The sequence below is a fragment of the Schistocerca piceifrons genome, chromosome 7 (assembly GCF_021461385.2).
Source record: "Schistocerca piceifrons isolate TAMUIC-IGC-003096 chromosome 7, iqSchPice1.1, whole genome shotgun sequence".
Taxonomy (NCBI): Eukaryota; Metazoa; Arthropoda; class Insecta; order Orthoptera; family Acrididae; genus Schistocerca; species Schistocerca piceifrons.
The window spans coordinates 151,313,148-151,338,622 of record NC_060144.1 but is presented as its reverse complement, the minus strand read 5'-3'; positions in this window follow the sequence as shown (position 1 = coordinate 151,338,622).

Below are 25,475 nucleotides of genomic sequence, written 5' to 3'. Positions count from 1 at the left end.
CCGCGGCCGTCTCGTCACGGTCGCGTGCGTGTGGTGCGTTGCCAGCAGATGGATTTCCGCGCGGTGGACCTCTCGCCCATCTTAGGTCATCGCCTCGAGGAAGGGTCGCCCGGGGCGGCCGCCCATTAGCTCCAGGTGCAAGGGAAAGTGTTTGCCGCGTACCCTTCTTTTGTTGTCGGCCGCGCTCCCAAAGTGGCCTGGCTGACAGCGTGTCCTGCTGGGAAACCCGCCAGTTTACAACTAGTCCGGCTGCTCCCGCTGTCTCTTAAGAGTTTTGCCGGTTCGCTTTCACGCTCTCAACTGCATTCACAGAAATTTTTCATCATCCTTATGTGATTACACAATGTCATACATAATACCACTTAGTATTGTCTTTCACAATTTTTAAGAACATAGTGAGACTTAATATTCTTTTTTTTTTAAAAAAAATAAAAAAAATAAAAGTGAAATGACTTGACAGTATAAAAATAAAAATTTAAATGAACTGACAATATAATATTTAAATCCACATCACTAATGTGGTTCACTTACGTTTTAATAAATCAAATGCTATTTATTAATTCACTAAAATGAATAGGATTATGCCTTGTGCAAGTATAGGTCAGGACAGCATAGGGCTCACATGTTATTTACACACACATACATGCACACCTGTTGTCTGTTCTACAAACTAACTACCCATAAACATGCATTACTCAATATTCTACTTCTATCCACTACTAGTTAAGCCAATAAGCTACTTCAATGTTATTTCAACACCGTGTATATACCACTACAACATTGTTCTAATTCGTCCTCTTCTTGACGCTCGCGGCATACGTCTTGTCACATGATAAATATGGAGAACTTTCCTTAAACATACACATTAAAAAGAACAATGGTTATTTACACGCCAAAACATTTATACCAGTTCGCACACCTGAAAAGAGACTCGCAATTATACATTTATCATACTCATATATTCACACATAAAACAGTAAGAAAATTTTACCTAAAATTACGTTATCACAACAATTAATCACGCAGATGATTCTGAGAAGGTTAAAAATATTTGCATTATACAGGTTATATTACATTTTCTTACCCATTTTGCTGCGATTTCGTTCCTTCTTTACGTTACCTTTCGCTTCCAAATCAGTTATTTCGCCTGTGGTGGTTATTCTGGATTCATTTCTCATGAATGGCAAAATTGTGGTCACCTCTATTCTGTAAAACAGTATCATCTTAACATATTGAACTTACAACAGACACAAAAGATCCGAATCCTCCTGTAGTTTTAATGACAAATGTTTTGCTTTATCCTTATTACCTTAAACCAAGCTTTCCTTCGTTCCCATAATCAAAATTATTTAATCATCCTCTACCTTCAAGAGGGAAATTTCCTCAGTACAAATCATATAGGCTGCAGTGCATCCCGCACCAGCGAAAACAGTAAGCTGTAATGCTCACAGCATCAGCAAAACACATAAACGTCGCTTTTCTAGGACAAGTATTAACGCAGAATAATTTTTTAGGCTTTGGCTCAACATCAATCAAGACTACAAAAAGGATCCATATTTCCGTTCCATTCTCCATTTGCTGAAAAGCTGCTCGTATTTGACTACCACAATAATATTTCAGAGCCACGTAAATTACACAAACCACAATTCTTCTTTCACCTTGAAGGGAATCAATATACTTACGAAATCCACAGACAGCACTTTACGTACTCAGCTATAAAGAACAACAAAGACATATATCATCAATATTAACATATCATCGCATATTGGAAGCCAATGGTTCAACAGTCGTATTATCACATCCTGTTTTCAAGATTCCAAACTTACTCATTCCTTTCTCAGAGTTCTCCTATCTTAAAATATTCATACAGCACGCATACTATAGTAAGAGATCCTCATTTATACTGACAGATATAGAATAGTAATAGATAGTAGCACTGAAAGCCGAAAATCGGAAACAAGCCCATAATACCCACAGATCGGATATTCCCCTGAGTTTTGCATTAATTCAACACAGATCTTGCTTCCCTCAGGAGCGACTCTTTTCAATTTACACAAAAAAAAAAAAAAACAAACAGCATTTCACTCGTTCACAAGGAAACCTTTTATGTTCACATTAGAACCAACCTAAATCCTAATTGCACAAGGAAAAAAAAAAGCTAGAAACATCACATAGAAACATCTTTATCATTATTTTTACCAACGTATTATTCAAAATGCATATGTCACAAATTTAAACTAATCAATTGTTTCTCTTCACTATAAACCCTATGTACTCATTTGCCATGTCGCTCATTTCTTCCGATTGGCGCCTTCTGGGCTGATCATTTCTCATTGCCGGTTTCGTTCATTTCCATTTACTGGATTATGTCTAGGGTTGGCCGGTCGAATTTCAACATCATGTGGGGCTCCGCCTACAATCCTACTCCCACTGTGTTCATCGTAGTAACGATGCTGGTTGCCGTACCTGTTGCGTTCACGATCTTGTCTACGTCCTCGATCATTTCTGTTGTTCCACCTGTGTTCGCGACTGTCACCCCAGTTTCTATACGGCCGGTCCCGATTATTGTTCCGTTCGCGTCGCGACGACCAGTCACGCCGTTGATTAGTAATACGGCCACGACTGCGGTCGCGCTGCTGTGCCCCGTAATAACTTTGTGCCTGATTAGGCGGACATTCTCCTGTATTGTATTCCAACTCTTGGAGAAGCGTCTTAAACGTTTCCACGTCCTCTTTGCATCGTCCCGCAAGAATGACGTGCCGCAAGTGCATCGGCAATTTGGTGATGCATATCCTAATTAGTTCCGCAGGCCCGTATGGGTCGTATAGGAACTGATTTGCCTGCAGCATGTGGTCGAATAGGCGTGCAGGGCTGCCGAAACCAGACTGGTTCAAATTTGGCAGCATAATTATGCCATGTTTGACCCTATCTTGTGCCGCTTCCGACCAATAGGCGGACAGAAAGGCTTGTCGAAACTCCCGAGTGGAGTTGCAGTGACGCGCTGCCGACCTCATGCGAATCGCCGGTTCGCCTTCCAAATAGCCACACATATATTCTATCTTATGTGAACTTGCCCAGTCGGGAGGAAGACAGAACTCAAATTGCTCGAGCCATGCTCGTGGATGTATTCCTTTTTGCGAATTTCGGAATATCTCAAACTTTCTCACCGTAAGGAAATGTTTGAAATCAAATCCCCGCATTTCCTCCTGGCGAGGCCCTTGAATGTTTCTATTATTCTCATGTCTGCCCCTCAAATTACATTCTTCCCTGTCGTCAAAATCTCCCTCGTGGCCGGAGTCCCTCTCTGCACTGTTCGTACGGCTATTTTTAATGCTATTGACGAGTTCGGAATCACACGCCATGCGGTTTTCCAGATGCGCCACGCGTTCTTGTAATTCGCCTGTTACAGCTCTGTTTTGCCTGTTCACTTCGAACTGTCCCTTCTGAAATCTCAGAAGCGAACGCACTTCTTCGGTCTCTGCGGCCGCTACCGGTGTAGTATTGTTCTCGCTTTCCGTCAGCTTCATCGTGCCTACAATGTCCGCTAATGCCGCAATCTTATCATCAATTTGTCTCTTGTCCTCCGCCCCAGTCTGCTTCAATTGTTCTACTTGCTGTTCCAAAGCGTGGATCGCTAAACTGTTGTCCGCTATTGTGTTGCTAACGGACGTGGGACAATGCGTTTCTGCCTCTTGGACCCTCGAGAGTACCTGCTGGTGCTCCCTTCGGCATTCTTCCCTCAGCTCTTGGAAATTCCTAAGTAGCCGTTCTTCGCTTTCTTTAGATTCGGCATCGCCCCTCCGCTTGCTCTGTTCTAAGGCTTGCAGACGATCATCGATTTGTTCAAATGTACGGCCTAATTCTTTCATAATATCACTTTTTATCTCACTTGCCAGATTGTTTATTCTTTGTGAGATATCATCGGACACTCTCTGCATCGACTTGTCGACTTTATTTGTCTGCTGGATTAGTTTTTCGTCTATTTGTTCGCCTAGCTCTCGGATCGATTTTTCAGATGATTCTTTTTGTTCTCGGAACGATTTTTCTGATTTCTGCGTCATTTGTTCGAACGATTTTTCTGATTTCTGCGTCATTTGTTCCCCTAGCTCGCGGATCGATTTCTCTGTGTTTTCTTTATTTTGTTGCAATAAGGCTTTCATGAGTTCTGCTAAATCAATTTGGTTAGTTGGAGGCAAATTAATTTCTGGCTCTGCTGTGAGCCCGTTCGTGCTGTTTTGCATTTCGTCTGAAGTATTCCCCATTGCATTTTCGGAACCGCCCGACGCGTTAATATTGGAAATCAAATTATCCCCTTGGTCCATCTTGCTTAAGTTGTTGGACCGCTTACTTTTAGCTTGGTTACGTGTTTGCATTAGTGCAATTTATACTCAGTACGCAACACACTAATCACAATAAATGTGTCCCCCAAAAATTACGACAGTTACACGAAAGATACCCAACCTAGTACACACTTTTTCACACGCAAAACAAATTTTTATCTTTGATTGAAACAGTGGAATTTACAAGCGAGAATAAAAAACACACAGACATATAAAACACACAAATATAAAAAACAAAACAAGACAAACAACGCAACACCGATCAACAACGCCGTGAATCTTTTGAAAGTCTGCTCGGAAACAACACAGAAGTTGTTTGAGCGCTGTAGGAAAAAAATTAAGATTATAACACGCTCGCAATCTAACGTTTCAGAGATTCCAGAGTCTAGCGGAATCACAGAACAGGGTCGCCATGTGTAATATTGTAACTTTAATTTTGCTATGCTGATACCGGTGCTAATTGACAATGAAAGTGGGTTAAAAGCCGTGATCTGTCTGGGGACGTTAACCGTGGATTACTGGGCAACTGTTTCATCAGATATTTAGTCTAGGTTTACCAAGCAGACTAACATTAATGATAATCTTTTAATAGTCATACAAAACCGGTAATATATATATATATAAAGAGAATTTAAATAAAAAGAAAGAAATCAGTTTATATTTGGAAATTTATTTTAAGATTGTTCATTGAAATCTCAGCATATTATACGTGAGTTATAACTCAGCTGGTGCCTTATTTACGATTGAAAAATGTGAGATTGTAATCTTACGGAACACATAAAATATGGAGCCAAGATTGGGAGACTGCATACGACACTGCATTCATAAAATAACTCACGAAGAACATTGAAACATAAGCAAGAAGAAATTAACCACAACCAACAGATTCAGTTTTTACCCAAAGAAATTACGTTCATACCACAATCCTGTCCGTCATGTAATTACCACACACTGGTATACTAAATTCATATTAACTCTTTGTGAAGTCTTCGCAAAAAGAATAGCTGAGGGCTACTTTGATGATTACACCACATGCTCCACGTGGTCAACTTGGTTTACACAAAGCGTACAACTCCACAATAATTTTGATAGTTAAAATACATTAGATCGAAAAGCAATTGACAAAAGCAAAACCTTGAACTGGTTACTAACGTCTTACTATTAACCTGATGGGTCAAACAGTTATATAAGCACGTGGTACTGGTCTCGCAAAGTACACTCCACGTGGGTTGAACATAAAGAAAAGCATAAAGAAAAGTTGCTATATTGTAAAATATTGTCCAGACGAGACGTTATAATCACACAAGCATTCACATTTAAGAGTGATGAACTTAGTTAGAGTTACTGATCAACACGTGGTTCCACTTTACTCGCAAAGTAATGACAAACCAACTACCCCAAAATAATCTGAATTTCACACGAGAATTACACTACGCTGCAATTTAAGATAACCTTAGATATTTTAGAGCTAAACCCGAGATAAAGATGATTAAATTTTCAGTTAGGCTGAACTTAACAAATCCATTGTCCTATGGACTTAGCAGACACGCGCTTAGCCGGAGATCTTACCACTTCAGACGCTCGCCACCGCCAGACTGCAACTGCCCTACAGCCGAGCGTGCTTCCTGAGGGTGGCTCACAAAGACCAACGGAAGTGGCCAGAGGGGCAGCTTCCTATACCAACATGACAACGGACGGACAGGACCATACTAAGGATAGAAACCTCTTTGCTTTTAGGAAGCGTAGCTACCTGTTCCGACGTTGGTCCTACTGTTCTCTAGCAGACAGCCTTGTCTGCTACCCTCAAGCATGCAACTAGAAATACGGATGCTCATTCATCCTCTCACACAAAAGGGAAGGGGGTTGACAGTATCTTATCATATACAGTATATAAAAGAAAGCGGATGTAGGTTCCGTATGAAACTGTGTGACATGAATTAAAGAATTACATATAAACTGTGCTTTAAAGTGTAGTAGTGTGACAGATCGTTCTTGTTTATGTGTAAAAGTAACACGTTCCACTGCTCAGTCTCCTCCCAGATAGTCAGAAACGCCACAGTAAATTTAGAAGAGGAATTTATTCCATAACTGACAACAGATTTAAGAAATGAAACATGAAAGGAATCCAACAGAGACCTTTCACTATGTTGTTACGAATGCTGTGCATTACCAACAAGTAATCGGCCACAAAAAATTGTTTCCTTCTTTTAATGAAAACAAAGTGTTGCGGAAGTACCTTACGACCTATCTCGATATTGGTTGGCTGCTAGGGGAACTCCTTAATCCTCAGTAAATGAAGAAATTATGGCACTGGTACACTCTGTATTTTGCTGATAGGATGGTTCAAGCACGTCCGATGGCCTGCAGTTCTTCATTTTCACAGTTGATTCCAGTCTTGCTGCTGGAATATCGCAATTAGTACATGTTTTAATAATATATAATAATAATAATTAACGATTGTAACCACTGTCGTTACAGTAACAGTAATAATCGATACAGGGAAGTCAAGCTATCAATTTATAAATCCGTTATATCAACTGGGAGTGTCTGCAAGAACGACAAAGGACTACGTCAAGCTTGTGGCAACTACAAAGGCAACAAAATAAAATCAGACGCAAATGTAAAGTTGTCGAGAAAATGGTTGCTGGGTACGGTGTTTTAACAATATGTCGCGTGAGGCGATTCTCTTTTTATTGAGAGTGTAGCAAATTCATTAAGACTGTAGGCCTACACTCAACAATATCGCAGTTTGTGAAGGAACTCTATGTGCAAGGTCGGCGTTTCTGTGTAACTGTACGTATAAGGTCGCAGTCTGTGTAATAATTCTATGTGCGCGTCGTCTGTTGCGTTTCAGCTTACATAATTAATATTGTTTTAAAAATAATTCCAGATACATCTAATACAAATAGTGATTTCATCCATGGATGGGTTTAGCGTTTATCTTTCGGTAGGCGGAAGGAATGGGGTATTCATTTTAATCTTCCTCTGGTTGCTTTCGCCAAACACCGAGAATTGTCGTCACAAAGTACTCCCAAATGAAAGAAGCCAACTTAATTAAGATTCATAAGACGGAACTCATCTTCAGATGGGACTAGTAAGAGAGGCTCAGCTCGTGTAAATTTGCTTCTCTACGGCAACGTAATTTTCGGAAGAAAGTACACAATGGAAAAATTACAGTTAATCGGTGGGTGAGTTAAAATATCACAAAAAAATACGCAAAATCTGACCTCGTATCACATCATTTAGGGGTTTTATTTTGGCGAGCTCAAACCCAAGAGTTTTGTAATTGCGAAAGTAACCATGGATTGCTTTGCTAAGATAGACATTGTTACACGATTTTCTTTACTTTTCGATGAGAGTAATTTCTTAAATGATGCGCAGATCAACAACTACAGGAGTTCCAAGAGTTAATAGCGCTACAACTGTGAAAATTACGTTACATAAAGTTGAAAGCAAGTATTCGTTCAGCACCTAGGGCACTCTGTTTTTAAGTAATTTGATTTAGAAAATGTGCCTCCACGATTCTTGCGTATTGTTGCTCTTGAAGGTAAAAGTCTTACATAAAGGTCACCGAGAACCCCATTGGTGACCGCACTATTTTGCGTGAAGTTTGCACCGAATCAACACTCTACCCAACTAGAAAATCTATGTTAATTTAATAACATTTATTAATTATAAACAATGAAGTTAAGAGTGGCTTTTGCAATAAAAAACGGTTTATGTGCACAATCTACAAGCTGTAATTAAATTAGGTTATAACTGCATTTATTTTACCCGGCTTGGAGCACAGCTAAATATATTATACTTGCTCTTTATTAATAACTTAGTCTGAAACAGTTAATATCGTGTCATCACGTTCTGTGTTCATGATGCAGGCATTCATCTGAATCTGAGAAAGTGCCTTCTTGTCGAATAAGAAATAAAAATCTTGGGTTGTCTAGTCAATGGAAATAGAGTCTATATTATATTGTATTGTATGCTAACTGGGGGCCTAGAAACGACGGAGAGGCTCCGTCTCGTCTGCAGCCGCAGTGGTGCACAACCTCACGACGACTACCGCAGTTCACTTCACCCCTCCGCCACCCCACACCGAACCACTCTAATTGTGCGGTTCGGCCTCCGGTGGACCCCACCCCCCCCCCTCAGGGAATGCCTCACACCAGACGAATGTAACCCCTATGTGGTAGAGTAATAGTGGTGTACGCGTACGTGGAGAACTTGTTTGTGCAGCAATCGCCGACACAGTATAGCTGAGGCGGAATAAGGAGAACCAGCCCGCATTCGCCGAGGCAGGTGGGAAACTGCCTAAAAACCATCCACAGACTGGCCGGCTCACCGGATCTCGACACAAGTCCGCCGGGCGGATTCGTGCCGGGGACCAGGCGCTCCTTCCCAAACGGGACAGCCGTGCGTTAGATAGCACGGCTAACTGGCCGGGTCAAATAGAGTCTGACTTGAAAATGTAAGAGTTGTGACAGATTTTTCAATTCCTTGGCTCACTTACGATGCGAGAGGCTTCCTCGAAACGTGTACGCCTCATGTACGATTTCATTTGGATGGCACAACAACTACAAGAACTGCTGTGAGAGATGCCGAACACTTTTGGAACGAGGAGCAAGAAAGATTATTCTGTATCCTTATGGAGGGACTGACATAATCAGTTCCAGTATTTTTTGATGAGAACGCTGAGATGGAACAACAGACTGATAAAGTGGTTGTGGGATGAGAGCAGTTCTACTGCAAATCCGGGAAGGCGCTGAAAGATTGACTGCTTACACCTCCACGTGCTCTTTAACTCCAAGAACAATTACTCTAATAGAGAAAAAAATGTCTTTTAGTTTTGTGGGTAATCTGTAAATTCTAACGATATTTAATGTGGCAGACCATTCACTCCAGTAACAAGCCAGGAGGAGCGATCAGGACAACTGGCAAGAAGGGCGCTGAAGCTTCAGAAGTATAACATCACAGTTGTGCCGAAAAATAAACGCAAACACAAATCCACTGCAGTAACATTACAACGCTGGCGATATTCCGGTCACCACTATAGGCACAAACATTGAAGTCAAATAAAGGGAAGATCAGTAATTATTGTAGAATGTAAAGGCGTTAGAGAATGAAGATGTTTCCAGAGAGGAATTTGGATTAGTAGATGAAATAAAAGAGATAACAACTCGCTATGACAGAAATAGTTGCTCCTCATTTCAGGTCATTTACAGGCAGTTATACTGAACTACTTTCATGACATACTAACTTCTGGTCGTCTGGGATTTGGGATATGAGTGTGTACTGACCACTCCAGCCTCCACACTGTTACCAAGGCCACATCTGATGAAGCTCTGGAAATCGTCAGGTTTCTTGTAGAATTATGGAGCACCACAACGATTTATGCCGAGAGAGGAGTCAGAAGTAATTTCAAGATGCAATATCGTCGACAGTTTGATAATTGCCTATCCTCTGCAGACGAAAGGCCTCACAGAACTTATTAACGAGACGTTGGCAGATACTCTCTGAAGATATGTTGATGTCAAGTACAGAGCCTACGGTAGGATACTGTCTATTGTTACATAAGCGCACAATGCACCAAAGCAAGATATTGCAGGTTTCACGTCGTTTTTCCTGACTCAAGGCCGACAAATTGAAACAGCAATGAAAACTTTTGATTCCATTCCTACCTGACCGAGCCTGAGCTCATCACCAGACATGATACAGTAAATCTTCTGGATCCCACTTTAATGATTGTGAACATCATAACGTCAAACCTCGATTTGTGCCGGCCGGAGTGGCCGTGCGGTTCTAGGCGCTACAGTCTGGTGCCGAGCGACCGCTACGGTCGCAGATTCGAATCCTGCCTCGGGCATGGATGTGTGATGTCCTTAGGTTAGTTAGGTTTAATTAGTTCTGAGTTCTAGGCGACTGATGACCTCAGAAGTTAAGTCGCATAGTGCTCGGAGCCATTTGAACCTCGATTTGTAACCTATAACCTAGGCTACACAGTATGTATTTTTACTCCTGTGCGGGAAGTTAGACTGATCTTCACCGAATCCTACGCCGCTTTTCAGATAACACATGTAGCGCCGAGTATGATCCTAAAACAATGTGACAAAAGAAATGAGATGTCGTTCATATCCTTTGCATGAAGCTCTATCATATCCTGAGGTGCAGATCAATGATAGGGACCTCTGATATGAGAAACATCTAGACCTGATGGCGAATAGGATGCTTCGGTGAATTTGAATGTGCCAGTAATCAGGCGAACCTGACAATGGAACCAGAACTTCAGGATCCATCAGAAAACTTGTAGTTCACTCTAAAACAGACGGCTGCTGCTTTGCAAGGAGGGGCAACAATGTGTTATACGTCATCTGCCGTGATGGTGCCGTTGTCAGTGGCAGGCACTACGTAAGCGACAGGCTCGCTTTCTGCATCCTGCAGTGATTTATAAATCAATATTTCTGACTTGTTGAAGGCTCTGGGACTTAATTACTCATGGAATATAGCAATCTGCGATGACATACTATGTGTGTTTAAATAGGAGTTCTCTCTGCTGAGGCAGACAGTTCAGCTCATAATATATTTTTCTGTATGCTCAGTAATTGTGCTGCAACGTGTTACTTCTTGTTGATGATTCTTCTCTCGTAACTGGTGCTCAATATCCTTTCGATTAACGTTAAGTTCAGGATTACTTACCAGGGTTTTGGTTAAGGTATTACATTAAAATCTATGGTGTATTGGCAGCCAGACTTTTACGGGAGAGAACTCCAACACATTCAATAGCTGGTAACAATCCGTCAGTAATATGTATAGGTACTATCTGGCATACTTTGTTTACATTGGGCGCTCTGGTCCAATTATATTTGAGACAAAGACACACTCCCTTTATTTCTGACGTCATCATCATTATCATAATCAACTTCATCATTATCATCATCACATGACAAACCACACCCACTCCCTCCCCCCCTCCATACACACACACACACACACACACACACACACACACACACACACACACACACAGACACACACACATTCACAGACACACACACACACACACACACACACATACACACACACATAAACACAACAATGGTTATGTAAACTTTCACAGTGTTAATTTCACATCTAAAATGTTTGTTAAAAGCATGTAAATGATGTAACTTATGGTGTTCCCATGTTTGAAATGTCTGTATTATTTATCAAAAATACATCAGCTTCCCCTCAGCATACTGAGTACGTGAAGTGCTACTATGTTATTCCCATATCTCAAATATCTGTCAAAAATTCATAAAAGGAGTAACTTACAGTATTTACACATCTAAAATGTAAGTCAAAAATATGTCAGCAACACACACAATATTTATGTCAATGTAGGTTCCACTTCTAAAATATCCGCCAGAAAAAAGATGTAAGGATATTGATGAAATTGGTGTAACCTATAGTATTTATATGTCTTAATGTCTGTAAGAAATATTTAAATACACACACACACACACACACACACATACACACACACAGTGGTTATGTTAAGGTTATTACCATATCTAAAATGTTTGTATTGGCGCTCTACAAAGATCAGATAAGCTAAAATAATGTGTCATCTACCGAAAGAGTGCCCTTATTGTGAAACTTACACTTGATGCCCAAAACATGACTGTGGATTCTCAAATTGTCACAATACTATCTCCACGTCTAAAATGTTTTATAGCAGTAAAGAATACATGTGATCTGCTAACATTATGCAATGCAGTAATATTTGACTCTTCACCTTAGGCCTAAATGAGGTTATGTAATTGACAACACAAAAATGTCTTTACCAATCATGTTTTAAGGAGGAACATGAAAAGGATAATTAATATTTTTGACTGGCTGATGCAGCTTTTTTTATTACTTTTGATCTATGCTGCACGTTTATCGGCTATGCCATGCTAATAGTAAACCATACTAAAAAAGTTACATTTTGATGAGCTCTTTAATTCGTTGTATCACTTGAACAGCATATTTTCGTAATACACGAGTAAAACTTCTTAATGTACCAAATACAAAATGTAAACAACCCGTGGTTAAAGACAATATATGTCAGCTACAGTCTTCCACGAGGGTGAAAACGTGATCTCTCGAAACTTGCTTTCAATGTAAGAGGTGTATCCAAAAGTGATGTCATGATTATGTAAGAGATTCAGTGCTATTTATGTAACTTGGTACGGGGAATTAAAAGTAAAATAATATTCAGAAGTATGAAGCCTTGGAAGCCGTAAGAAACTGGATGCCTATAGCAAGTGCCAGTAAATTCTACAATGTCCCCAGACCAACACTGATGTATAAAGCTTCTGGAAAATATCCAATTCAAAGGCAGACGGGCTCTTCCTATATACTGGGCGAGGAATGTAAAGCTTGGCTAGTTAAACGGATATTTGAGAGTGAAAACAATGTATTCCCTAAGAGCAGAAGTCAATTCGCTTCTACTCACCCTCACCATTGCAAAAAGAACAAACGATTCTTGGGTAGCCTTATTCATCTGTAGATAACTTTTACCAGGATACTGGACAGGTCTTTACAATCTACCTTATTCAGTTTATCCCTACTCTACAGCATTACCTTAGAAAGAGGGTATTTACTGATGTAAAATGCAAGTGCTACACCGTTCATTCATTTCTCACTCCCAGTCAATGCGCACACTACTGACAGTGTCTCGTAACACAACACTACAGACTTAATGTGCTGATGTCAGGACGATTGCGACGATGCCCAGTTTCCATTTTGTGAACTGTAGATTGCTATGTGCTAGCCTGTAAAACTGAGTCAAGATAGCTGTATAAGAGTGAGATGCTGAGCTCAGAAAGAGGATAAGATGTTAGTATTATACAGAGTATAGCTTTAGGAAGAAAATTTTCCAGTAAAGAAAAAGAAATTGAAATAACATAGTGTGAAAGTATTGTGTGAAATATTGTTTTATAGTCATCGTTGTTATTGTTTGTAAATGCTACATTTTTTCACCCAATTCCTACCTTTTGTTATCTACAGTGTTGCCAGGTACCCTCATTTAGTCAGGATCGTCCCGATTTCCCATCGCAAACCCGACTCCAGATTAAGTCGGGATACGTAAAAATCCCGATTACCCCAAACCGTTCTTTACGTCATTGTTTAAATTAAGTGGCAGTTATATAAGCGCAGCTGAAATGACAAAGTCAGCTTTCCGTTCGACGAGAGCAAAGTTGACAAACCTGTATTCGACAGCCGTTTTTCCAACTTAACTCGCGTTCATTGGGGAGTCAAAATCCGAGGAAAACAATTGATTATGGTTAGCGTGCATTTTACCGTTCGTGAAGGATGTTTACAAATGAATTCACCGTCAGAAAGCTAAATTAACGCCATTCCAGGGCCGGAAAAAAAGCAAATCTTGAAATTCGTAGCCAGTTTAATAATGAAAGGTATAAGGTTTACTCACGACTTAATAAAGGCAAATATCATTATCATGCTGCTCTGTGTGCATCTCATATTTTGATGTACCTCGTGGAGGTGAAAATGAAATTTAAAATAATCACGTAAGCACTGCAGCACACAGATCATGATTCTTCAATCGGTCTTCTCTTCTCGTAGGCTCATTTATGTGCCCGCAGTTTCGTCGTTTTTCAGACAGGGAAGAATGCAGTGGCCTACTAAGCAGACTGAATAGCGGACAAGTAAAGTGCCGTGCTTTGTTTCGGTTCAAATTTTAAATTGTGCTACTTATAAGACTGTAACACTTTAAAGGTAGGAAACAGGAAACTCGTAATTGTAGGGTAAATATTTGAGTTTTTGACCTATACAGGGTGTTTCCGTAAGTGCGTGCAAAAATGTTGCGGGACATAGAGAATGCTCTACTGAACAATTTGAGGAAGGGAACCTGGGGTTGGAGAAGCTAGCTTAAGGAGATATGGAGGTGCACTTGTCTAACGCTTTGTCTAGCATTACTGTTTTCCGAGTAATTTACAATTAACATGCTTACAAGTTTACTCATATTGTGCTGTTTATTTTTGCATGTACATTATTTATTTCCTGCAAGGAAACATAGACGACGAGCCTGATTAGTTGGAAGTCATAATGCTGGTTTTGTTTACTTTACTTGTTCACAAGGTGGCTCTGTTGTATCGTATTAACATTGTCCCATAACAGAACGTGCTATGAATCAACGACTGATCCATTAATTACTCACAAGGGAACCTCCCCATCGCACCCCCCTCAGATTTAGTTGTAAGTTGGCACAGTGGATAGGCCTTGAAAAACTGAACACAGATCAATTGAGAAAACAGGAAGAAGTTGTGTGGAACTGTGAAAAAAATAAGAAAAATATACAAACTGAGTAGTTCATGGGAGATATGCAATATCAAGGACATAGGAACGCAGGAGCGCTGTGGTCTCGTGGTAACGTGAGCAGCTCCTTGGTTCAAATCTTCCATCGAGTGAAAATTTTAACTTTTTATTTTCAGTTTATGTGACAAACTCTTATGTTTTCATCACTTTTTTGGGAGTGATTATCACATCCACAAGAAAACCTAAATCGGGCAAGGTAGAAGAATCTTTGTACCCATTCGCCAAGTGTACAAGTTAGGGGGATCGACAACATATTCCTGTCATGTGACGCACATGCCGTCACCAGTGTCGTATAGAATATATCAGACATGTTTTCCTGTGGAGGAATCGGTTGACCTATGACCTTGCGATCAAATGTTTTCGGTTCCCATTGGAGAGGCACGTCCTTTCGTCTACTAATCGCACGGTTTTGCGATGCGGTCGCAAAACAAAGACACTAAACTTATTACAGTGAACAGAGACGTCAGTGAACGAACGGACAGATAATAACTATGCAAAAATAAAGAAAGTAAAATTTTCACTCGAGGTAAGACTCAAGTCTTACCTCGAGTGAAAATTTTACTTTCTCAAGTCTTACCTCGAGTGAAAATTTTACTTTCTCGTTTAGCAGCTGCTCACGCTACCACTGGACCACGCCGCGCCTGAGCTCATACTCTCATGATGTTGCCTATGTGGTCCATGGACTACTCAGTTTGTATATTTTGCTTATTTTTTCACAGTTCCACACAACTTCTTCCTGTTTTCTCAATTGATCTGTGTTCAGTTTATCAAGGCCTATCCACTGTGCCAACTTATAACTAAATCTGAGGGGGGTGCGATGGGGAGGTTCCCTTGTCAGTGCTATTTAGTACAATACGATGAAGCAGTACCGTTACAGTATTTCCTGATCGGCGCAGTGAAAGGTGAGGTCATATTCCATGGCCTGCGAGGTCACCAGACCTGCATCCCCTTGATTATTTCCTATGGGGTTATCTAAAGTCACTGCCGTATGATACTCCAGTAGATACGGAGATGCAATTAGTTTCCATTGTAAGAAGTGTGTCAGAACTTTCCATTACGTTGAAAACAATATAGCAAATTAACGCTATTCTTTGCGTTGTGTAAGCACTCAGCTACAGATAGTAACAATCTCAGGGCGAGACATGGGAGCGCGATTCTGTCTGCGATAGAGCAAGTAGCAGTGTCGGTCGAGAGCTCGGAGACAAAAGACGTGTCACGCTGCCCTCAAGCCAGTGATGGCAGGTCTTACCACACTGAAGGACTGACTCATTAATATGGACAGGAGAGATTAAGATGGCTTAACTAGGCTTGAAGATGGAATTCAAGGTAAAACCCGCAAGCACAGCGAAAAAGCAATTGCAAGGTTAGGCTCGTGATTGTTAGTCCGAGTTTCCAATAATCCCTTGTTTTGCTTGTCAGTTAAGAAGCCTACTTTCCTCCAAACAATAACAATTGTTCTCCACATCTAATCAATAATTATGCTGCGGTTAATAAATGTTAATGTAACTTTGAAATAATTTGTTAATCTGGCACTCAGTCATTATTGATATCTACATCATTGTCATTGTCTGTTATCGGTCATGATGATTCTGAAGTTTTAAATAGGCTTAATTTATGAAATCCCTTCCCACAGATTATTTAGTGGTTAACAGGACCCAAGCAAACTCCTTTTTATTAAATTCATTCTTACTGACAATAAGCTTTAGCCGCTGCTGCCGCATGCTGCTGCGATTTGCTGTAAACCACGTGGAAAAAGGCAGTCATCTAAAGGTGTGAGTGCAAAACTTAGGGCCAAAACAGAGACACTGACACACCACAACATGTCATGTACTAGGCTGCGTTCACACTGCCGGCCGGGCCGAGCCGAGCCTGGCCGGGCCGCCGCCCGCTTCGATATCAAACACATGGTTCTGAATTGCGGTGTTCACACTGGCGGCCGGGCCGCGCCGACACGGCGTGAGCCTCCCGGAGCCGAGCCGGCGACATCCCGAGTGTTTAATATTGCCGGCGCGAGCCGACCGCAGGCGCGAACCTGTGGAGCAGCACTACAGCTTCTGCACTACACGCATCACACGTCTCCCTTCTGCTTTCGTCACAAGTGTGACTGCACACGTCTTTTATTTTAAGATGTTACCTCACATTTCACAATCAGTGAGGAAAAATTACATTTATTATAATGATACATGCGAAATTACTTTTATTTCATTTATTTAATCTACCGTATTTACATGCATTTACAACAATAGCTTGCCAGCGATCGCGGCATTGCCGCCACTGAATAGTTCGCATTTATTTGTAAACGGAGACAGATATGAGTGTCACTGAGGGACGGAAATGTGTCCCTACCAGATGATAATGCATTGTAAAGTCATGCTGTGGCAGTTCCTTATCAGTGGAAATAGAACCACTGAGTCAAAGGGCATTATCTCAAAACTCTTCGCCTATCAATCTGTCTATCTTACAAGGTAATGAAAAGAATTCTGTGAGGTCATTAGTGGCTCCACATAATCAACCATCACCACTGCCAAGAAGAAAAAAGTTGGAAAATTTTGAAGGAGTATTTCTGCGATTCTTCGTTGAAGGCACAGCAAGACATTACCCTAAATGACGAAGCTAATTACTTCCTAATGATTCTCAGGAGTCCCATAAACTCTCTTCCCCTCAGAGGTAAGCGTTTGTGAAATTTAAAATACAAAAGCATGACTACAATTAATTGGAGGTAGTGAATGCTGTACAAAGTTCTACTGCAAACCAAAAAGTGTGTACTAGCGAATCTTACCTTATCGTTATACACAATTTTTTTTCTGCTGTTATACTTCTGCGAAAATTTGTGTTCTGTTTAGAAATTTTGTCTTGAATGTTCTGCAGCACATACTGAAATGTATTATGATTCATTCTGTAATCTGAATAAAAATTTTCAGGATAGTTTTTAAGTTCTTCATATAAAGAAAAAACTCTCCTAAATGTCTGTCGCTATTTATGGGATGAATCCATAACCTCCTAGTTCTTCTGATCTTCAAAACTCGACGAGTTACTGCAGAGTCAAAACAGTACCAATAAAAGAGTGAAGACATTGTTCTACACGAAAGCACAGACTAGCTAAAGGCGAGCAACTGTTGTCTGCAGCTGCGTTTTCTACTGGCTTGCTTGTCAGCTGTCGAAGGGTGGGGATCTTTTTAAATTTATTTATTTGGCCTCCGGCCAGCCATTTAGCCAAAGAGTGGGGATTACCTTGACAGTGCAGCGCAGCCCGCCAAGGAAGAAAAAAAAAAAAAAACAATGAAGAACAATGAAACGCACATCTGTGCCGATCTACAGTAGTTTCATTAACTCTCCATTATTTTTTCTGTCAAAGTAGACAACGAGACTACAGAATTGCGCTTCAGTTATCTTTTAGTTCGAAATACGAAATGTACGTCATACTAATTGTAGGATGTTGATGACAAATAATTGTTTGTCTTTTGTGATGCAACGTGTGGCCAATTATAAAAGCATAGCAGATGATTGTCCAGTAGCCGAGGGAAAAATTCTTATACATTTGGATTTATCTAGACAATGAGACCATTAAAATAATACGAGGGATCGACACTAGGTCTGCGCTGATCACTAGTAACTAGTTTTTTTCTGTCCTGCTTATATGACTACACTAAACCAAGCTGTAACCGCGCGAACTCCGTGGCTTGCGGACGCGGCACTGACGCCGCTGAGTAGCTCGCATTACTTGTGACCAGAGACAGATATCAGTATCATTACCATTTCAAAAACTTTTTGGTACTTTTAACTACATTTCATTCCCAACAATGTATGGTCTAAAACGGACCTAACAGTAAGCTACCCGCTACATAACTTTTTCACTACAAGATTTGTAAATCAAGTGCACAACGTTGACAAATAGCATCATTTCACAATGACTGTTAAGAAATATGGAAAGATAAATGATTCAGTACAAAGCTAAGATGTTGCACTACCACGTGTACAAAAATCAGATTCTTTAGCCGCATACTTTCTTCAAAATCGGTTGGGAAGCGTTACGAAACTAAGAAATCACGCGAAACGAAAAGTAGACTTTTTCTTTTTTCACGACGTAAGTAACGCTTTTAGGGAAAAAATAAGTTCATAAAACGATGTGGCGAAGTCTTATATACCCCTAAGAATTTTTAAAACATGAAAATTGGAGAAGTGGATTTTCCCCCATTTCGCCGTCCCGGCTCGGCTCGGCGCGGCGCGCAGTGTGAATGCACTACACGTCGGCCTGAGCTGGCTAGGCACGAGCCGAGCCAGTACGCGTCAGCCCGGCCCGACCGGCCGGCAGTGTGAACGCAGCCTAATCCAGTAAATTCCGTTGCACAAACGAGATTCTGTATCACTTGTAAATTTTTGTTCAAAAACGCAGTCAGATAGCTTAGGTAGTCATTGTTATAGGTTGATTTGTTCCTGTAGTTTTTCATATTCAAGTACGCAATCAGACAGCTTATCCAAATGTTATTAAGTTCTTCATGTAACGATCTGTTGAGGGCTAAAATGACAGTGACACTGACACTCATACAACACGCACACAGTGTTATGCAGGTTTACTGATAGCTCAGGTTGCTTATCGAGCCCATTTTCACAGACGAACATATTTGTTGTAGCTACACACATATTGGTTAAATATACTTTACACCATAATTGTAGCTGCCTGCGACGTGATTCGAAACACACCAGGGATATATGTCAGGTTGCGTCAGTCTTGGTCGCTGATGTCGAGCTTGCATTGACGTTGATGGCCGTCATTTTCGGCGTTCTTGGTACGTTCATTCTGTCGATAATCGTATTTGCAGGTAACTGTAACTAATCTAAATGAAAAAGTACACACGTAATGTGACTTTATTTCTGTTATCTCCTTAAGCTTGCTGCTCCTATCGCCTGTTCCCTGCTTCAAATTGTTCAGTGGAATATCCTCTGTTTGCACTCTCTTACAGAAATACCCTGTACTTGTTTATTGTGGTCCACCTTTGTAGATAAGTGAACAGCACGTCGGGCTGTGATGCGGAAGACCTGGGCTCAATACCCGGTATCGCAAGGGATTTTTTCTCGGTGGGAAGACTGGTGCGGGGTGCAGTCAGCCCCGTGAGACCAACTGAGGAGCTACTCGGCCGATTAGTAGCGGCATCGGCGTCTGGAAAGCGACGACGACTGGGAGAGCGGTGTGCTCACCACACGCTCCACCATACGCCATCCAAACAACGCAGAGCTCGCAGTTCGCGGTCTAGTGGTTACTGTCTCTACGGCTAGATCGGGGGTCTCAGGTTCGATTTCCGGCCGGTTCGGAGATTTTCTGTTCTCGGGGATGTTTGTGATTTCCTCATAATTTCAACTCATTTTCACCGTCAGGCAAGTCGCCGAAATTGTGTCAGATGGAAACACTTGCGATCAATAATGATCATTTCAGTGTAGCTGTACGGCGGTCGGCATAACGAGCTCCTCTGGTGCTAATCGAAGAATTTAATTTTTTTGTTTAAGTGTGTCAATTCCAGCAGTCAGTTTCAAGGAAAAAAGTCTGTTGCGTTCAGTTTACAAGCGTCAAGTTCTTAAAAAATCCCACCTTCGCTTGGAAAAAAACGTGACAAACCTGGTTATCCAAGTAATCCTTTGTATAGAGTGTATTGTTTAACTGGATTTTTAACTGCCTTTTTAAATAAGTTTGTTTTGATAAGCTCTTTAGTCTCTGTGGATAATTTATTGTACAGTTTTATTCCTTGGGAGGAAATTCTGTTTTGAGTTTTATGTTAATCCTTTTTCGCTAACTGTAAGTTCAGTCTACTTATTGTTCTACAGTTGTGAAAGAACTGTTTTTACATTTATTATCAACTATATTTTTGATGTGTACATCTAATTGATAAATGCACTGAAATGGTGCTTTTAAAACTCCAAGTGTTATGAACAGATCTTTATAATGAGCTCGAGCTCTAGTTTAGGTTACTATTCTGATTGATTTTTTCTGTAGTTTGACATCTGTTTTCGTGTTTTGTGCATTTTTTTTTGCGAAGATAGAATTTCACAGTGAAGTATTGAGTACATGTAGCATATGATAATATGTAACTGAAAGACACTGGCTGTTACATACTGCTGACATGATTAATTGAACGACATGATTATGACATTCTGTTTGCAAGTATCTTTTTGTGTTCTCACCATTTCATTTGAAAATCAGTATTCATTCTTAGAAATTTTGTCTTTATTACACAGTCTATATACTGTCACCTACATTTAATACAGTTATTTTCCTTCATCAAAATGAAATTCGTAACATTTGGTTTCTTTATGTTCTACTTCATTGCACATTGAGCAACTATAAACTTCTTTGAGGGTTTCATTTGTTTTCTCTGCAAGGATTTCTCTAATTCTTTGTGATGTGTAATATTGCTGTCATCAGCAAAGAAAAATTTTTCCTTGTGACTAATACTATTGGGAAAGTCACTGATGTGTATAAGAAAGATTGCTGGCCCTAACATGCTACCCTCAGGAACTCCTATATTATATGTGTTTTGATTCTGATGAGTATGTTTCTAAGAGTGTAGACGTATTTGAGATATGTGTTATTTGTACTGCTCGGAGTGACTGGAAACAGTCATTAGGTACACCTCTTGTCCATGATGTTTCTACCTTATTTAGGAGAATGTAATGGTCAACAGTATCAAAAGTCTTAGAAAGATGTAAAAATATGCCTGTGAGACATTCATTCTTCGCAAGACCATCAAGTAACACTTTTGTGAATTCTACTGTGGCTGCTTCTGCACTTCTACCACTTTAGAAACCACACAGTGATTAAGTTAAAAGGTTCTATTTTCCAAGTAAATAATTAATCAGACTTTCATAACTAAATGACACTTTTCCCATTCCATATTTGTGACTCCATGGCCAATTACTAATATAGTTTCTGTAGCAATCCTTCTTGCCTATAGACCAACAGGGATTTGCCAAAACTCTGAAAGATGTTTATGAGAGTGCTGCTAGTTTTATACATGATATTTGTATCTATTTCTATGTCTCCACATAAAATTATGTTGACTTTCATACTTATGACGTTATGGAGAACGACAGTTACTTTATTGAAAAGAGAACGCTCTTCACCAATGGGTGATTGATACACACACAAAATGATTAATTTCTTGGTGAAGTCAAGTTCTGTTAAATAAGTAGCTGATATTCCAAAGTGTCTGTCATCAGCTAAAGTACTAAACTTTGTTTTCTGACATAAGTGCACCATCCTTCACCCTTAGAAGTAGTCCTACAGAAAGAGCCTGTCATTTTCACATAACAATAATACTGCATGTTGCACTTCTGTGCCTCTACACCAGTACTCAATGACACAAACTAATATGCAACTCAAATACCGGAACTCAGATTCAAACTGCTGTATTTTATCGTTTATTGATTGCATGTTTAGTGGAGGATTGTTAAGTCTGTGAAATATCCCATGTTACTTTTTCCAATGATTCCTTTTTCTTTATGCCATGTAGTGCATGTGTAATTTGGAGTGTTAGAATTTATCTTCTGAGTGCTTATTTCAGAATTTTTTCTACTGCTCGAGGTCTTCAAGTAGAGCAAACTGTTATCTGGATTAACACTAAAAAAAGACCTGCTTCTCCTACCCATGACGACAGGTATTTGACCATGTACGTACCATGATTCATCGCCTACTTTTTCATGAATTAACTGTACCATACTTACCTTTCCAATCCTGTTTAGGTGTAGCCCATGTCAACTGAAATTCCATTTGTTAATAGTCCTGACTAGTACCAGAGCAACATGCACAATGCCAGCTGCCATCTGTGCCATCTCAAACCCCACATTAATCGACATTTCATTAAGGCGAGGCCGATCACGACGCCAGAACAGCTCAACAAGGTGTACATTGGTGTCATGAGCAGGGAAGCAGTCTTGTCCATGTCATATGCACCATCCAAACTGTTTCCCAACTCGCCTACTATCATTACATTGTCCTCTTTTGAAAAGTCTTTACATATAGAGTTTATGTCCTCTATCACTTTACTTAGCCCTGTCTTTTGTTTCAAAATGCTGATGGCGTGGTGCGCTACCCCTAAGCTTTTCTTCTACTAAGGACTTACACTTTGCCCACGGCGACTATCTAGTAGCAGCACTTTCTTTTTCCTAACATTTTGCACATTCTTAGGCTTTCTGACCTCAGTTGAACTGAACTGCACATTAGCTGCTCCTAGTCGTACCTTAGGATCTTCTCCACTTGCTTGGCAGTGGTAGACACCTCCTTTTAGCGTAGATAATAAAATTGTCAGATCACGTTCTCTTTCTCGTTGCCTTCCTACTAGCTGTCAGTTCCAAGTCACAGAAAGTTTGTGGTTTCCTTATAGTGTGGGTACAATTGTCAAACTATTGCCAATGACAAGTGCATTTTAACTTGTAAGGTAGATCAATAGTCTCAATAAGTGAGCCATATGTGTTTTATACTCTTATAGAACAAATTCTTTATGCATTCTGTAAATAATACAATTTTTGGTGTCTTTAAAGTGTGGTACAATAATCGACCTATGCTCACTGCTAAATGTTGCTTAACCTGTAAGTTTGATCAGTAGTAGTGTCACGTGCATTTTGATAAATAATGCAAATACTACAGTCGTGAATATATTTCACTTTAGTGTTCATTGTGCCTTGCATCAAGTGTGGCGAAAGATCGTATTTTCGATATGTCGAACTTTTCTCTCTGCGAAATCTTGTAGGTGACACATAACGTTTTTGAACACGTTGTGTTTACATGAAGTATTTACCGAGCGAGGTGGCGCAGTGGTAGCACACTGGACTCGCATTCGGGAGGACGACGGTTCAATCCCGCGTCTGGCCGTCCTGATTTAGGTTTTTCATGATTTTCCTAAATCGCTCCAGGCAAATGCTGGGATGGTTCCTTTGAAAGGGCACGGCCGACTTCCTTCCCCATCCTTCCCTAATCCGATGAGGCCGATGACCTCGCTGCTTGGTCTCTTCCCCCAAACAACCCAACCCATGAAGTATTTAGTGCATGTTGAAGTTATACTTGCGTATTACGAAAATATGCTGTGGAAGTAACACAACACTTTAAAAATCTCGTAAAACTGCTTCATATTTAGTGTGCTTTATTGTGTAAAAGTGTCAGAAAATGTGACGGTAGTGGGTAAAAATTCTAGCATAGGTAAAATCAAGATCTAAAATAAGGAAACCAAACATATATTAGCCAGTCGATAATGTAAATTACATTTTTCTTGATTCATTATTTCTTCACATCTAAAGTGGTGCTTGGTCAATTAGTTTTTATACTGATGGTAACATTGCCTCATTTAGACCTAAAATGGATAGTATGTTATTTTAGCTGATGCTTGGTTTTTACAGTCGCAGAACAATTTAGACTTGAAAATAGCATTGTGGTACCTAATTTGAGAGTCCACAGTCATGTTTTACATTTCAGGTGTAAGTTACACAACAATTGCATGTTACCAGTAGCTGGCGCGTTATTTTAGCTAATAAATGTTTTATAGAACAATAATACAAGCGTTTTAGATGTGGTAATAGCATTGACACAATCACTTGTGCATATGTTTACGGTTTTTGACAAACAATACAGACATTTTATATGTGATAACAACAGCACTATCTTTATGTATTTTCGACAGATATTTTAGATGCAGTAATAAGATTGTGGCCCTTGACAAGCACATTATTTCAGCTAACGTGTTTTTTGTAGAGTTGTAGAACAATAAGACAGACAGTTCAGATGTGAAAGTATTTAATTTGAGGATCTATTATGCCTTACAATCAGTGCAGTACATTGATTAAAAGCTCATCTTATCCTGAAAGTTCGATCAGCAGAAGTGTCACATGTATTTTAATAAGTAATACAGATATAGTAGACACGAAAATACTTAATTTTAGCATCCATTACGCCTTGAACCAAGTGTGTTACAAAGACCGAATTATTCTCGTTGTCAAGTGCAGTTTAACCTGTAAGTTAGATTAGTATTGGCAAGTTACATCAGTATTGTCATTATATTTACGTATTTGTGATAAATATTCTAATATTTTTAGCATGGCGCTAATTTATGCAAAATTCAGATCGTTCAGATGCTTTTGAACAGTAACAAGGGGGCGGATACAAACAGGTTTGCTTATTTCATTTTAATGACTAGTAAAATAATAAGCTTTGATTGGACGATCTGAATATGGCTGTTTTTTATTTAGAAGCTCTCTGATTGGTCTGTTATCAAGGAAGGTGGAGCGACTCACTGCCATCTATGAGTGTGACATCGTAGAAAGGGAGCATAGTTAGAAACGGGATGTGGACTTCGTCTGTCACAGTATGAGGAATAGGTGGTGTGCATATTTGATCCAGAACAGTATGTTACTCACCTACTGTTGTCAATGTGCATTTCTGAGTCATATTACATTACTACATGGGCTTTTCTGAAAACTGGCTATGTATCAGTTTAAAGATGATTCAGAATTTTAGTCACGGTTTCAAGACAACGGTTGCCTTTCAAGCTGGATCGTTGTATCTGGGAAAAAATTAAAGTTCATAAGATAATAAGCAGAATAGAAGCTGAATGACTGTTACAGGATGCAGTCAGTTACACTTGATGATAATGTGGGCAAATTCAGTTTTCTGCTTAACACAGACCGTGGTAGCACGGATGTCGTGAAAAAATTTTTCAGAGTCTGTCACGAGCATTTGTGCCCTGCTGATACAGCTACAGTCCTGTGGCCATACGTCAAGACGAAACGACGAATTCGGCAGAGTCT